This window comes from Geotrypetes seraphini, chromosome 11 (genome assembly GCF_902459505.1).
Source record: "Geotrypetes seraphini chromosome 11, aGeoSer1.1, whole genome shotgun sequence".
NCBI classification, from domain to species: domain Eukaryota; kingdom Metazoa; phylum Chordata; class Amphibia; order Gymnophiona; family Dermophiidae; genus Geotrypetes; species Geotrypetes seraphini.
The window spans coordinates 106,744,862-106,758,428 of NC_047094.1; positions in this window are offsets into that span (position 1 = coordinate 106,744,862).

The following is a 13,567-nucleotide window of genomic DNA, read 5'->3' on the forward strand; positions in this document are numbered from 1 at the left end:
TATGGGCCCTAAAGTGACAGACTGGGTAAGGGACTGGTTGACTGGAAGGTGACAGAATGTAGTGGTCATTGGAGATCTCTCTGAGGAAAGGGATGTTACCAGTGGTGTGCCTCAAGGTTCAGTTTTTGGGCCTACTCTTTTTAACATTTATGTAAGTGATATTGCTGAGGGACTGTCGGGTAAGATCTGCCTTTTTGCGGATGATACCAAAATCTGCACTAGAGCCCCTGTTTAGAGATTGGCACCTACATACCTGCTATCTCATTTTGTGTTATATAACCCTGTGCGGATAACCAGGAACTGCAACCTATTTGCTTACCCAAAGATTTTAGGCTATAAACAGGTCTTATTTAGACAGGATACTTGCTTTTCAAGCAAGCAAACAGTCCTGGTTGGGTAACTTTATCAGCGGAGCCATGTTGTCCTATGGCGCTTTTAGAAAAGAAATCAAGGCAATATTATTTGATAAATTCATTTCTTAATCCGTGTTTTTATCTTCATTTTTAAACATAATTAATCTTATCCTATCAATTTTAAACTTTAATGTCTTTTATACAACACGCTGTATTCATTTTTTTACCATTTTGTATTTCACTGATTATCCAGTTTTTCTCTTTTGTGGAAACCTAGAATTCTTTTGATTAAGGCGGTATAGAAAAATAAAGTTATGTTATGTTGTGAATAATGTGAGGAAGGACCTAGCGAAGCTTGAAAAATGGTTTTGGAAATGCAAGTGTGAGCAGTAAATAATATTCCATGTGCCCTGACCTAGGAGTGAGGTTCATTTCGACCATGGTATGTGCAAAACTACTACATTTGGAGAAATTGCCCTGAGGTTAACCCTTTGCGTTGCTCTCCCCACCACCTCATACACATATACCCCCTCTTCTATTAAACTGCGCTAGCAGTTTGTAGCGTAGAGGACCGCGCTGAATGGCCCGTGCTGCTTCTAATGCTCATAGGAACTCCATGAGCGTCGGGAGCAGCACAGGCCAATCAGAGCAGTTTACCGCGCTAAAAACTGCTAGCGCAGTTTAATAGGAGAGGGGAATTAGTCTCATGGTTCAGTTCTGTTGATTTTTTAATTCTTTATTTGATTTTAACAATTGACAATCTTTAAAAAAAAAAGTCAAAAAGCAATAACAGTGACTAAAAGAACTGTCTAGGAGTTTCATTTCATCTTCATATCTTTTGAGATTCTTTCTTCTTTCCCTTCCTATTGTTTTTAACCTTAAATGTCTTTCCTTCTATTAAGCAGATTGTATTTCTTTTCTCATTCTTTCCTCATGTTTTATTATGTGTATAAAATTAGTTTTTATTTTATTTTGTAAGATTTAGGGGTTTTTTTTGTTAGTTATGTTTGCCCCCCAATTTTGTGATTTTATGGATTTGTTCATCGCTTAGAATTTGGAATAAGCGATTAATCAAATTTTATAATAAACTTGAAACTTATATCTAACAAATATCACTACAAGATATTTCTTATTACAGGAAATAATGAAAAATTATACAGATTGTAGTTAGTCCACCATATATATTGGAAAGGAGCTGAAATTAAGCTGAAATAAGATAAAGAAATAAATGTAGCTGAAGTCTGGACCTCCATATCCAACTTCTCCAGGAAATTAGATAAGTCCAAACTGTCAGCAGATAAATTCTGCAGCTTTGGGCTTTGAGCTTTAATTCATCTAGGTAAATAATATATTTTGGAGATAGGTGGGTATGAGGTCTCAGGTACTTTAAGAACTTCATTCAAATATCTTTTAAACATTGTTAAAGCAGTTGTCAGAAATATTTTTGGGAAATTAATGATCCGGAGATTACATCTCCTAATGGAATTTTCTACCATTTCTTGTTTAAAGTGCAAACTTGTACTATCTTTAACCCAAGTCAATGCCTGGGCCTCCAAAGTCTTTATCCTGGTGTCCGCATCATCCGCTTTATTTTCCAAACTTAATACTTTAGTCTTAAGTTCTGTATTTTCACCTCAAGGAAAGTTGCTCAATTTGATTTCCCAAGGAAATTTGTAAGCTGGATATCACCTTCCATAGTGATTCCATATTAAAGACCTTAGATCTAATCAGAGGAGCAATCTCAGTTCTGGGCCCTGCAGTGGAGAACACAGTACCTTTTGCCGCTGTGGAAGTCATTGAAGTTTCCTGGGCTTGTTCCAGACTTCCCGCCGGCTGCAATGCTGTTAAAGATAACTCCTCCTGCTTCTGTTCACGGACAGAAAATTTGTCCTGTTGGGCCAGCAGGTGAATGTCCTGGGTTGGGTCAGCCAACAACAGCTCTTCCGATGCCGCAGGATGAGTCGGAGGGCTCCGCTCGTCTGGGGAAAGAATGGCTCCCTCAAAGGAGAACTCGCGCGCCTCAGCTTGCGCACCCTCTCCAGCCGAGGTTTGATCTTCCTGTTCGGGAACTTCGCTCAACGAAGAGATCCATCAGCCCGGTCTGAGAAACGGTTGATTCGTCCGGGAACACCCGGACCTTTGATTTTCTCTTCACCATCGGGCAAAAGAGAGAAAATTTCCAAAAAGATCCACGTCGGCGTCTCCCTGCTGAACTCATGCTCCTCCCCAACTTTTCTGTTCTGTTGATTTTTATTTTGACTGAAAAATCTCATTACTATTTTTTCTGGGGTTTTTTGTTATGTTATGTTTTGTTCAGTTTATTATTATAGCTTTTGATTTTTGTGTGAATTTTTTTTTTTTTTTTTGCTTAAAGAGCAACGTTACTAGTGGTTCAATTGTTTTATGATGATAAGAGGTCTTCATGTGTTGCTCTGTTCTCTAATAATATTGCCTTCATCATCTCATTGTAGTGATGGTTATTTAAGCTGATTTTGCTGCTTCTTATTTGATTATGGTCCTCATTGTCAAAGCAGATGGATGCCTCAAAATGCCTAAAACCATTCATCTGCTAAAAACATTCACCTCCCAATTTTGGAAATTCAGAATTTGGACATCTTCACTCTGCAGTTCATGCATGTAGCAAGGGATTATAAGTGGGTGTGTTTTGGGTGGGACCAGAGATAGGGTTACCAGATTTTCATAATTAAAAATCCAGAGCCATGTGGCCCCACCCCAAGCTCCGCCCCATTCCGCCAGGCCAGGCCCTGTTTTGCCTGCACCACGCTCCATTCCACCCCAGTCCCACCCTCTCAACCTGTTTGCTCATTGGAACGGCATCTGCTATTGTCAATATGGAAGAACAATCCAGTATGTGTAATTACTCCTGAAGATGAGGCATGAAACTCAGCTTGCGTAGAGGAGTTTATGATTTGTTTCCTGTGAAATAACTGGGTGATTATTTGATATCGAACTAAACTCCATGAACTTTTGAACTTTAGCTTTCAAAGTTTGGACTTGTTTTGAATTTTTTGTTGGATTATGTTGCTCACGGACACTGGGTTTTATGAGGAATCAGAGAGGAGTGTATTTACCACCATGATACAGCGCTTTAACGACAACGCGGGACTGATAGCCTGCATTTGGAGTCTTGGAGTGGTTCCAGCAATTATCACGAATCATAAGGGAATGACCACAATCTAGCTAAAAGATAAGTAAAAAGTTTTTGAATAATACTTTTAATTTAAATTAACAAGTTCTGTTAAAGTGAAGGGCGGTGGTATTGTGAGGAACGGAGTGCGGCAATGATGGTTCCTCTTTCACTGGTCACTTTTGTATTGACCTAGCTGTTGGAGTAATGAGCGCACTTATTTATATGAAGTATATAATTTAATTGATGATACAATGGTTGCTACATTTTGGATGCTCTGTGAAGACCAAGTGAATATTTTCATTGTTTGATGACCGGAGAGGATCTATCACAGAGGTCTGAGTCCAAAATGGAGTCAATGCAGTGGAAGCACAAGTCATCCCCCACCCCCAAAAAGTTCAAGACAGAAAAATCTGCATGCAAAGTCATGGCAATAATCTTCTGGGATGATGAAGGACATTTGCTTCTGGAGTTCATGCCACACAAGACAATCATAGCCGGGGTGAATTACGTCAGCAGCGATTGCTTTGCGTTAATCAAGGAGCAAAGACAAGGAAAACTCGCAGCAGGTGTGCTGCTTCTTCACAATACGCCAGTGCATGTCAAGACAATCGCAGGCTGCCATCCGAGAATGTGGGTTTCAGCAGCTGAACCATCCACTCTACAGTCCCGACCTGGCTCCCTCGGATTATTTCTTGTTCCGAGTTTTAAAGAAATCTCTCTGTGGACAGCGGTTTTCAAATGATAAAGATGACAAAGTAGCTGTGACATCCCGGTTTGAAGGTCAAACAGAAGAATTCAAAGGGGTTAAGGTCATTGCAAGAAAAGTGTATGAAGTGTACCGAGCTATTGGGGAACATATTGGAAAATAAAACAAAAAATTTTTGAAAACTTTTCTTTCCCAGTGAGATAGATAAATTATTGAACGCCCCTTGTATCTCAAGAAACAGTGTTCTATCTCCTTGGCTTTCTTCACTTTCATCTACAAGTACTGAAATAAAATTCTTTAGTAAGATTGATTAAATATACAGGATAATGAGGAGAAACATTTCTCAAAGCCTAGATTTATTTCTGCCTTACACAGGCCTGCTGTTCACATTTTTAGCATTGAATGCAACATGCTAAATCAAGAAACAGATGTGAGAGTCCTTGAAAGCTTTACAAATGTCAAAGAAATGAATCCTACTGCATGTCAAGTTTTCCAGCTATCTCTTGGCAACTTCTTACTCGAGTATTTGCCCCTCATTTGTGAGTCATTGTAAGAACTGACTTTCTATCTTGGGAAGTTGTGCGCTTGCAATATTTGTGACACTTTGTCAAGAAATCCCTCACATTTTCTGCTTCAAGGACCAAATTACTGACCCATGGAGAAAGGAATTAACTTCATACCATTCAGAAGGTCTTTAGCACCTTTTGTGTTTGTGTATTGTGAGTGCCAAGCCATTTTATTTGACTGTTTGTGGGAGGAGTATCAGAACCAAGTTGCTTTGCAAGTAATCAAAAATAAATAAAACCACAACATGCATCTAAGTAAAAGATTTGTTCCTTTCTTATTTTTAAAAAGATGCAGAATAAGATATGGCAAAACCTGCATAGTTGAAGGACTAAACATAATCTGAGCCAATATCATCGGTGTGGGAATACAGTAAACTCCCGCGAATTCACGGTTTGCGAATCGTGGACTCGGTAATTTGTGGTATTTTCCAACCGCCACTTCCTGGTACTAAAGTCATGGTTACACCAATCGGAGGCTGCTTTGACACACTATCTGGCGTGTCAAAGCAGCTCCTGATTGGTGTAGCCCAGTGGTCTCAACTCAAACCCTTTGCGGGGCCACATTTTGGATTTGTAGGTACTTGGAGGGCCGCAGAAAAAAATAGTTAATGCCTTATTAAAGAAATGACAATTTTGCATGAGGTAAAATTCTTTATAGTTTATAAAACTTTCCTTTAACAGTTAAAAGGAAAGATATATAAACTATAAAGAGTTTTACCTCATGCAAAATTGTCATTTCTTTAATAAGACATTAACTATTTTTTCTGCGGCCCTCCAAGTACTCTATTTTTTTCTGCAGCACTCGCATTTAAAGTTCAATATCTTTTCTTTCTCAAAACTGGCACATTTCAATCACTAAATTGAAAATAAAATCATTTTCCTACCTTTGTTTGGTAATTTCATCAGTCTCTGGTTGCACTTTATTCTTCTGACTGTGCATCCAATACTTCTTCCCTTCTTTCAGCCTCCTGTATGCTTCCTCTCCTCCAGACCTCAGTCCCTCCACCAACTTTTTCTTTCTTTCTCTGTCTGTCTTTCTCTGATTCCGTGCCCCATTTTTTGCTTTGTTTCTGGTTCCCTGTCCCCCCTCCTTCTTTCTTCCTTCCTCCGTGCCCCATTTTTTTGCTTTTTTTTCTGGCTCCCTGTCCCCATCCCAACTTCTTTCTTTCTTTCTTCCTTCCTTCCTGCCCTCCCCCATGCCACCGCCACCGCGGAATAGGCTGCTGCTGCTGCCGCTATCGGGAACAGGCCATCTCCCTGCTTCTCTTCTGCACGGGGCCGACCAACTCTCGCTGCCCGATGTCAATTCTAACGTCGGAAAGGACGTTCCGGGCAGCCAGGCAGCGATTGGCTAGCCAGAACGTCCTCTCGACGTCAGAATTGACGTCGGGCCGCCAGAGTTGGTCGGCCCTGCAGGGAAGGGAACAGTGGACCGCCCCCCCCCCCCCCCCCTTGGTATGCCACTGGAGCAGCAGCGTGTCTGGCCGGCTCGTTCGTTCAAAGCTGCGGGTGGCGGCTCCTTGCGAGATCCGCGCCTGCGTCTGAAGCCTCTCTGATGTGACATCAGAGAGGCTTCCGATGCAGGAGTGGATAGCGCAAGGAGCCGCCAACCCACGGCTTTGAACGAACGAGCCGGCTGCTGCTCCAAAAGGAAGAGAATGATGCCTCCAGACCGCGGGCCGCAAATAAAACCTGGAAAGCCACATGTGGCCCGCGGACCGCGTGTTTGAGACCGCTGGTGTAGCCTGACTTTAGTACTAGGAAGAGGCGGTCAGGAAATACCGCAATTGATTTTCAGCACCTGCCGGCGCCCCAGCTGCCCTCTCCTGCCTTCGATCAGCCCCTTAAACCGCATTCACGTTTTGTTTTTTAATTTGCGGGTGTTCCTGGAACGTAACCCCCATGAATTTTGGGGGAGTACTGTACTGGTGTATAGCAGTGTCTTGCAAATTTTGTCGAACTGCAGCTTGAGGCATCTGGAAGTGCGCAGATGTCGATGCAATGACATCACATGAATGTATGATGCCATCAATTGATGTCAATGCATGGGCGAAGGCACTCCAGACAGGCACTGAGTGACCAGTAGGGGATGCCAGAAGGGAAGACGTGTGGAGAGAAGGAGAGGCACTGGCACCGGCTGATTGCCTGCAGGATATGCCTGTCATCGCGAGAGACACATCCTGTAGGCAGTAAGCCAGCACCTCTCCTCCTCCCCAGCGTCTCGAGGCACACAGTTTGCGATACACTGGTATAGAGCAGGGGTGGGCAACTCTGATCCTTGAGGGCTGGAATCCAGTTGGGTTTTCAGGATTTCCCCAATGAATATGCATTGAAAGTAGTGCATGCAAATAAATCTCATGCATATTCATTGGAGAAATCCTGAAAACCCGACTAGATTCCGGCCCTCGAGGACCGGAGTTGCCCATCCCTGGTATAGAGGATTGCATGTTATCACAATTTCAAAACTTCTCGTGGTGGGCATGACCAATCAATGTTGTTGTTGAAAACAGGCTTCCAACCAGTTTCCAGATTCATTAAGTCAGTGAAAACCAATATAGTGATTGATGCCGTGTCCTACAGAACAGATGAGCTAAGCTGGTACAACATCTGGAGAGTATTTTATGAGGGGGTGTGCACGAGGGATGGGAAGCCAGAATTTTTGTGTTGTATCATTTTCCATGTCGTTTCCAGGAATGTTTGTTTTCTTCTTTTTTTTTTGGTTTGATTATTTTTTTTAAATCATTGGTGGAAAGTCATTGAGCTCTTTTGGAAGTCATTGAGCCCTCTTTTGGAAGAGGGCACACTATGCATACCTATGCAGAGGTGAACAATCTTGAAAGAGTCTGCATGCAAATTGGCAAATGATAAATCATTAATTTTCAGGGGAGGGGTTCTGCCTATTTTCATTTGATAATGACATCAACGACATGGGATATGTCATTGATTGACATTTCACAAATAAATATCCATCTCTAGTGTGCAGTTTAAGTGGTAAAGTACATGCCGGCTTTGGTGGTATTTTTGCTCTTTTACACCCAATGTGGCCTCATCGTCACCTAAATGACATCTTACAGAATACCAACCAGAACAAAAGTAGTATTTATTTATTCATTCAATTTTCTATACCGTTCTCCCAGGAGAGCTCAGAACGGTTTTACATTCAGGTACTCAAGCATTTTTCCTTGTCTGTCCCGGTGGGCTCACAATCTATCTAATGTACCTGGGGCAATGGGGGGGAGGGGGGGATTAAGTGACTTGCCTTTGAAATGATGACGTGGGCATGCACAAGGATGGTATTGGGCAGAGTGTGGCAGAAGCATGCAAGCATGTATGTAGATTATAAAACACTATCATTTATGCACCTAGGCCCGGATTCTCTAAACGGCGCTGGTGGGCGCCCATGCTCAGTGAAAATATGCCATTTAAATGGTGTTTTAAACTGATATTCAAGGTGCCAGCCAGCACCTATAAAAACGGCTGCACCCTCCTCCTCTCTGCCCGGTCTCTTCCCATTCCTTCCCTCCATGTGGTGCCCCCCCTTCCTTTCCCCTATACCTCTAGTGGAAGTTGTTGTTCACGGCGGTCAACAGCGTGCTCTGCGCAACCCCTTCGGCTCTCCCACTGATGTTGGATGGAGAGTCGATGGGGTCATGAGGAGCATGTGATTGACCTCCGTAAGCAACAACGTCAACTGGAGGTACAAGGGAAGGGGGGCGCTCATGGCAGGTGCAATCGGATAAGGAACGGGGGAGGGGTGGGGATGAGAGCGGAGGAGGGGGGCACCACAACCCCTGGTGACCCTCACCCTTCCTATGCTACTGTATATATAATAACATAAGTTGCATGCATATCTCCCTAGCTAGACATAAACATTTATACCCAGCACTATTACTGATGTAAGTATTTGTGCCTATATAGATTACAATTCAATAGCAGGAGATAATATTATTAAAGAAATATAGATTTCTCAAAACTCTATCAAAATATCATAGAGAAATCTCACTCAAAACGTACCCCCTATTTTACTAAGGTGCGCTATACGTTTTAGCACACGTTTAGCGCGCGTTAAATATACACGTGCGTGCTAACGCATCCATAGACACGCGTTGGCATTTAGCGTGTGGTTAGCGCACTAATATTTAGTGCACACTAAAGCGCGTGGCGCACCTTAATAAAAGGAGCCCTAAATAATTATAAATAAGTATAGTGCTCGGTAAATTATACCCATCAGGCCAATGATGGAATATTTGAACATCATAGCACCATCCCTTTCCTACCACCTTATGAAATAAAAAATAACCTGTAAGACATGAACAGAATAAATGAGAATCAAACTGTTAGATGGAAAAATTGAAAACTTATCTGAGTCCTTAACGATGACAGACGCTTTCAGTTCCTGATATGTCGGATCTTGCTAAAGCACCACAGTTCAGAGTCCTGATAGGTCCATCCCCAGGTGTCCAAAAAAATCCAAACGTGAAAAAACAATCAAGTAGCAAACGTAACATCCACTCCGTGAAAAAAATCCAAACAAACAAACAAAGTCGTTAGTCCTCTTCCACTCCTCTACACAACACGTGTTTCACAGCAAAGCTTCTTTAGGAGGAGGGAATAAACCCAGGAAGGCAAACCAGCGGGTTCACAGCCGACCGCCCATCAACCATTTTGAAAACTTGTGCCTAAGCATATATGCACATATACAGTATATTCAGTTATACTAGTATTCTAGAGAAAAATGGTGTGGCAGCCATGTTAGCCCACTCTTAAAGATAATATGTAGAAATAAAAAGAAATAAAACAAAATAAAAAGAATCCAAGTGATAGATTAGCTTTTGAAGGTAATCCGTTTTCTTCAGATCAGAGATAAGCAAATTCTATAAAGGAAAGTAGGCATTCTCTAGGCATCTAAATGTAGGTTCTACTTTTTTGGACTTTCTCTCCACACTATAAATGTAACATATTAATATAGTAAATGATGGCAGATAAAGACCTGTATGGTCCATCCTGGTTGTCCATCAGTCACATTCATTATCAAGGCAATGTTGAACCAACAATCCAGTAATTACTCATTTTACTTGCTAAAGTTCCACTATAAGATGATTTCCCCTCTCCTTCCGAGATAGGCAAGACCTGTACTCAGATGATATGAATTTAGTATAAAATACACATATTTGCTCCTGATCTGTCTTGCTGCATATGGGACACAGACCGCAGACTATACTGCCCCACTGCTGGAGTTGCCGTCAAAGCTAACCCCAACCCAACCTGATCTGTCTCGTCATATATGGGACAAAGACCATAGAAGTCCGTCCGGCATTGGCTTCATTTCCCCATTGCTGGGGCTTTCATTTGGAAGACTGGCTCCATACACATCTCATCGCCAAAGTTTATCTGAGACATTAGGGACTGCACATTTGTGGCCAACAAATTAGGACCCCTGTTGAAGGTTGATCACTTGCCGAGTAGGGTCCGAGTCTCACCTTTCTGAGCATGTTCCATCAGTGACACAATTTGTACCTAATTTACCTTGAGGTTGCTTTTACCTTGATTTTAATGTGGTTGCTTTGAATAAATTATTTTTCCTGGACAGCCAGAGACTTGTGTTCCTCTTTGTGTTTTTGTGCTCCATTTAAGTACCACTCCTGCACATCATAAACAAAGTTATAGTTGTTGATCTGTTGAGATTTGTGTCGACACTATCTTCTTTCTATTTAGGAATCCTTTGAGTCTATTCCACACATTTTGTAGACATTATAATTTCCTTGCATCTGCTTTTCTGCCTGGAGCAATTTTATAAAAACCTGAGCATATTTTATAAAATGTATTTATTGATTTGCATCATTTTTATAGACCTTCTTCCTAAACAATATTATTCAAGATAATTTGTTGTGCCATTAAAAACCAATTAAAAATTCTGTAAAAAAAATTAGGCGCTGCTAGGCGTCCTCCGGGGACTGGCACCTAGGCCCATGGCACTTGGTGGCGGATGCCCTCCTGCCCGACAGTGATTTATTGGAAGCTTTTCAAAACCTAGGCAAAGTGCCGGGTTTTGAAAAGCTGTCCGGACCCCTGGACATGTCCTCAACAGGAGGTCAGGCCCCTAAGTTTGTACATGATGGTTAAGAGACTTCCCAAGAAGCAGCAGCAGGATTTGAACCAGGCTTCCCTGGTTGTTGACCCCAGTGCTCTAACCAAAAGGCTACCAGAGTGGCAACCTGTAATCACCCCCTCTGCGCACTGTGGCAGGAATGAGCCTTACGCATAATTCAGTGTGTAGGGTTACATCTCCCGGGCATGCAAATTTACCTCATGCATATTCTTTGTGGATATTCTGAAAATCCACCTGGATAGGTTTTGGAAGCCATGCTCTACTACGGAGGCCAACTGTTCTTTTTTTTTTTTAACTGGATTTCTTCCTTATCCATGTATGCAGTACAGTACAAGAGTAAAGAGTCATGGATTTGATAAACCATAAGAACATAAGAATTGTCATATTGGGACAGACCAAAGGTCCAGTATCCTGTTTCCAACCCAGGTCCCAAGTACCTGTCATAATGCCTCATTCCACCAATGCCTAAGAGCCAAACTCATCAGTGATATCACAGTGATTTGATTATCCTATTCCTGGTTCACTTAAGAACATAAGAGTTGCCATACTGGACAGACCATAGGTCCATCAAGCTCAGTGTCCTGTTTCCAACAGTGGCCAACCCAGGTCCCAAGTACCTAGCTAGAACCCAAGTACTAAAACAGATTTTATGCTGCTTATCCTAGGAATAAGCAATGGATTTCCCCAAGCCATCTCAATAATGGCCTATGGACGTCTCTTTTAGGAAATTATCCAAACATTTTAAAAATCCTGCTAAGCTAATTGATTTCACCGCCTTTCTGTGAGTATAATCAAAGTGATTTACATATGCTATATGCAGGTACTTTTTCTGTCCTTAGTGGGCTCACAATCTGTTATGTACCTGCAGAAGTGGAGGGTTTAGTGACTTGCCCAGGGTCACAAGTTGTTGCAGTGGGAATCAAACCCAGTTGCCCATCTTTGCCTATGAGCGTGAGAAATAACGCCGAGCAGTCCAGTATAGCGAATCGCCAGCTAGCTTCCGTCGGCAATAAGTGGACCCGCAAAGGCAGCTGGAGAATTAACTCACTGCCTGCAATTCAACGTGAACCCTGCCTAAGCTAAATTCTTTGCATTTTTCCTTTTGTCATTGACTGCAGACGTTTTGAAGAAGAAGGACATACATTAACATACTAAAGTGTGAGTTAGCATTGAACAACGATATTAGGCAGGAGGGGAGGGGGTGGAGCCAGTGAAGAGTTTTCCCTTTCTAGTGCAGTTGTTCAGTTAACACACTTCACAACGCACGGAGATCTGAGGCTCCTTCCCCTTTTGAAACACTACATACATTGAACACATCAAAGACAGGGTAGGGAAGAAAATATTTCGCTGCCATTTCTCTCTGATAAAGGGCTCCTTTTACAAAGGTGTGGTAGCGGTTATATCGCGCGCTAGCCGGTACCGCCTCCTTTTAAGCAGACGGTAATTTTTCGGCTAGCGCACACAAAAGCAGCAAAACTAGACGGACAAATCAACAATCTGCTGTCCTCGACCACAGGCTACAAAACCTTCAAAAAAGAAACTAAAACCCTACTCTTCAAAAAATACATAAAACCTATTTAACACAACCAGTTCCTTCCCAATCTCCACCCACCACACCCACTACCCCTTTCAAATCTAAAATGTTTCTAATTACCCAACATGTATCGCCTCAAGTTCCCGACAATTCTTATATAACTCCTATGTAATTCCTATGACAATTCTTATGTAAAGTTACAATTCTTGTAACTCCTGATAAATCTTATGTAATCCGCCTTGAACCGAAAGGTATTGGTGGAATAGAAATCACTAATGTAATGTAATCCGGTGTGTGAGCTAAAAACGCTAGCGTACCTTTGTAAAAGGAGCCCAAAGTTTACATTTATAAAATATAAGGGAGAGGTATTTTTGGAAAGAATCAAACCCAGCTCCCCAGGTCTTCAGCCCACTATAATAACCATCGTGCTACAACATTTCCCTGACTTGAAGAGTTTACAATAAAAGTGGGTATTGGAAGCAGTAGAAGATATATAAGGCGATTTTGATTCAGGGCACCTACATTCGCCTACTTGTGTGCATAAATCTAAGAACAGTGTCATTTTGTACAAAAGTATCCACTTATGCATATATGTGGCAGCCAAGTACTGAGTAAAGATTGACGATGAGGGCAACCCTGTTGCGTTCTTCAACATATCTATTGCTGGTAAGGTTCCCATATCCAGATATACAATGCTGGTAGCCAGAAAAGGCCTGGCATTAAGGTAATGTGAAGGTAATCCAGTCACGTAACCCAGGAACATATGGGCAATGATTAATAATGATCTTTCTATCACAATATATCTTTCACCTCTACCAAACAATCCATCCATTGGTGCCAGAAGCCAATTTTGCGATCATGTTGGCTTTGAAGAACCTTTTTCAAAGCATGTTGAGTCCGATTCCATATATAGCATCTAAAAATTAGGCGCCGACTGGCACAGCCATAAGTGCAATTATACAAAAATTAGGCGCACTTTATAAAATCATGCTCAGCGCTGCCTAAGTTAGATGCCTACTAGTGCCTAAGTCCAAAATAGGCATCTACATGCAAAGCATGCTCACAATCTGCCCCTAACTACGCCTCTCAAGTTAGACACCTAACATCCAATATGTTCAATCTACACCAATTACGAGGCACTAACTGTC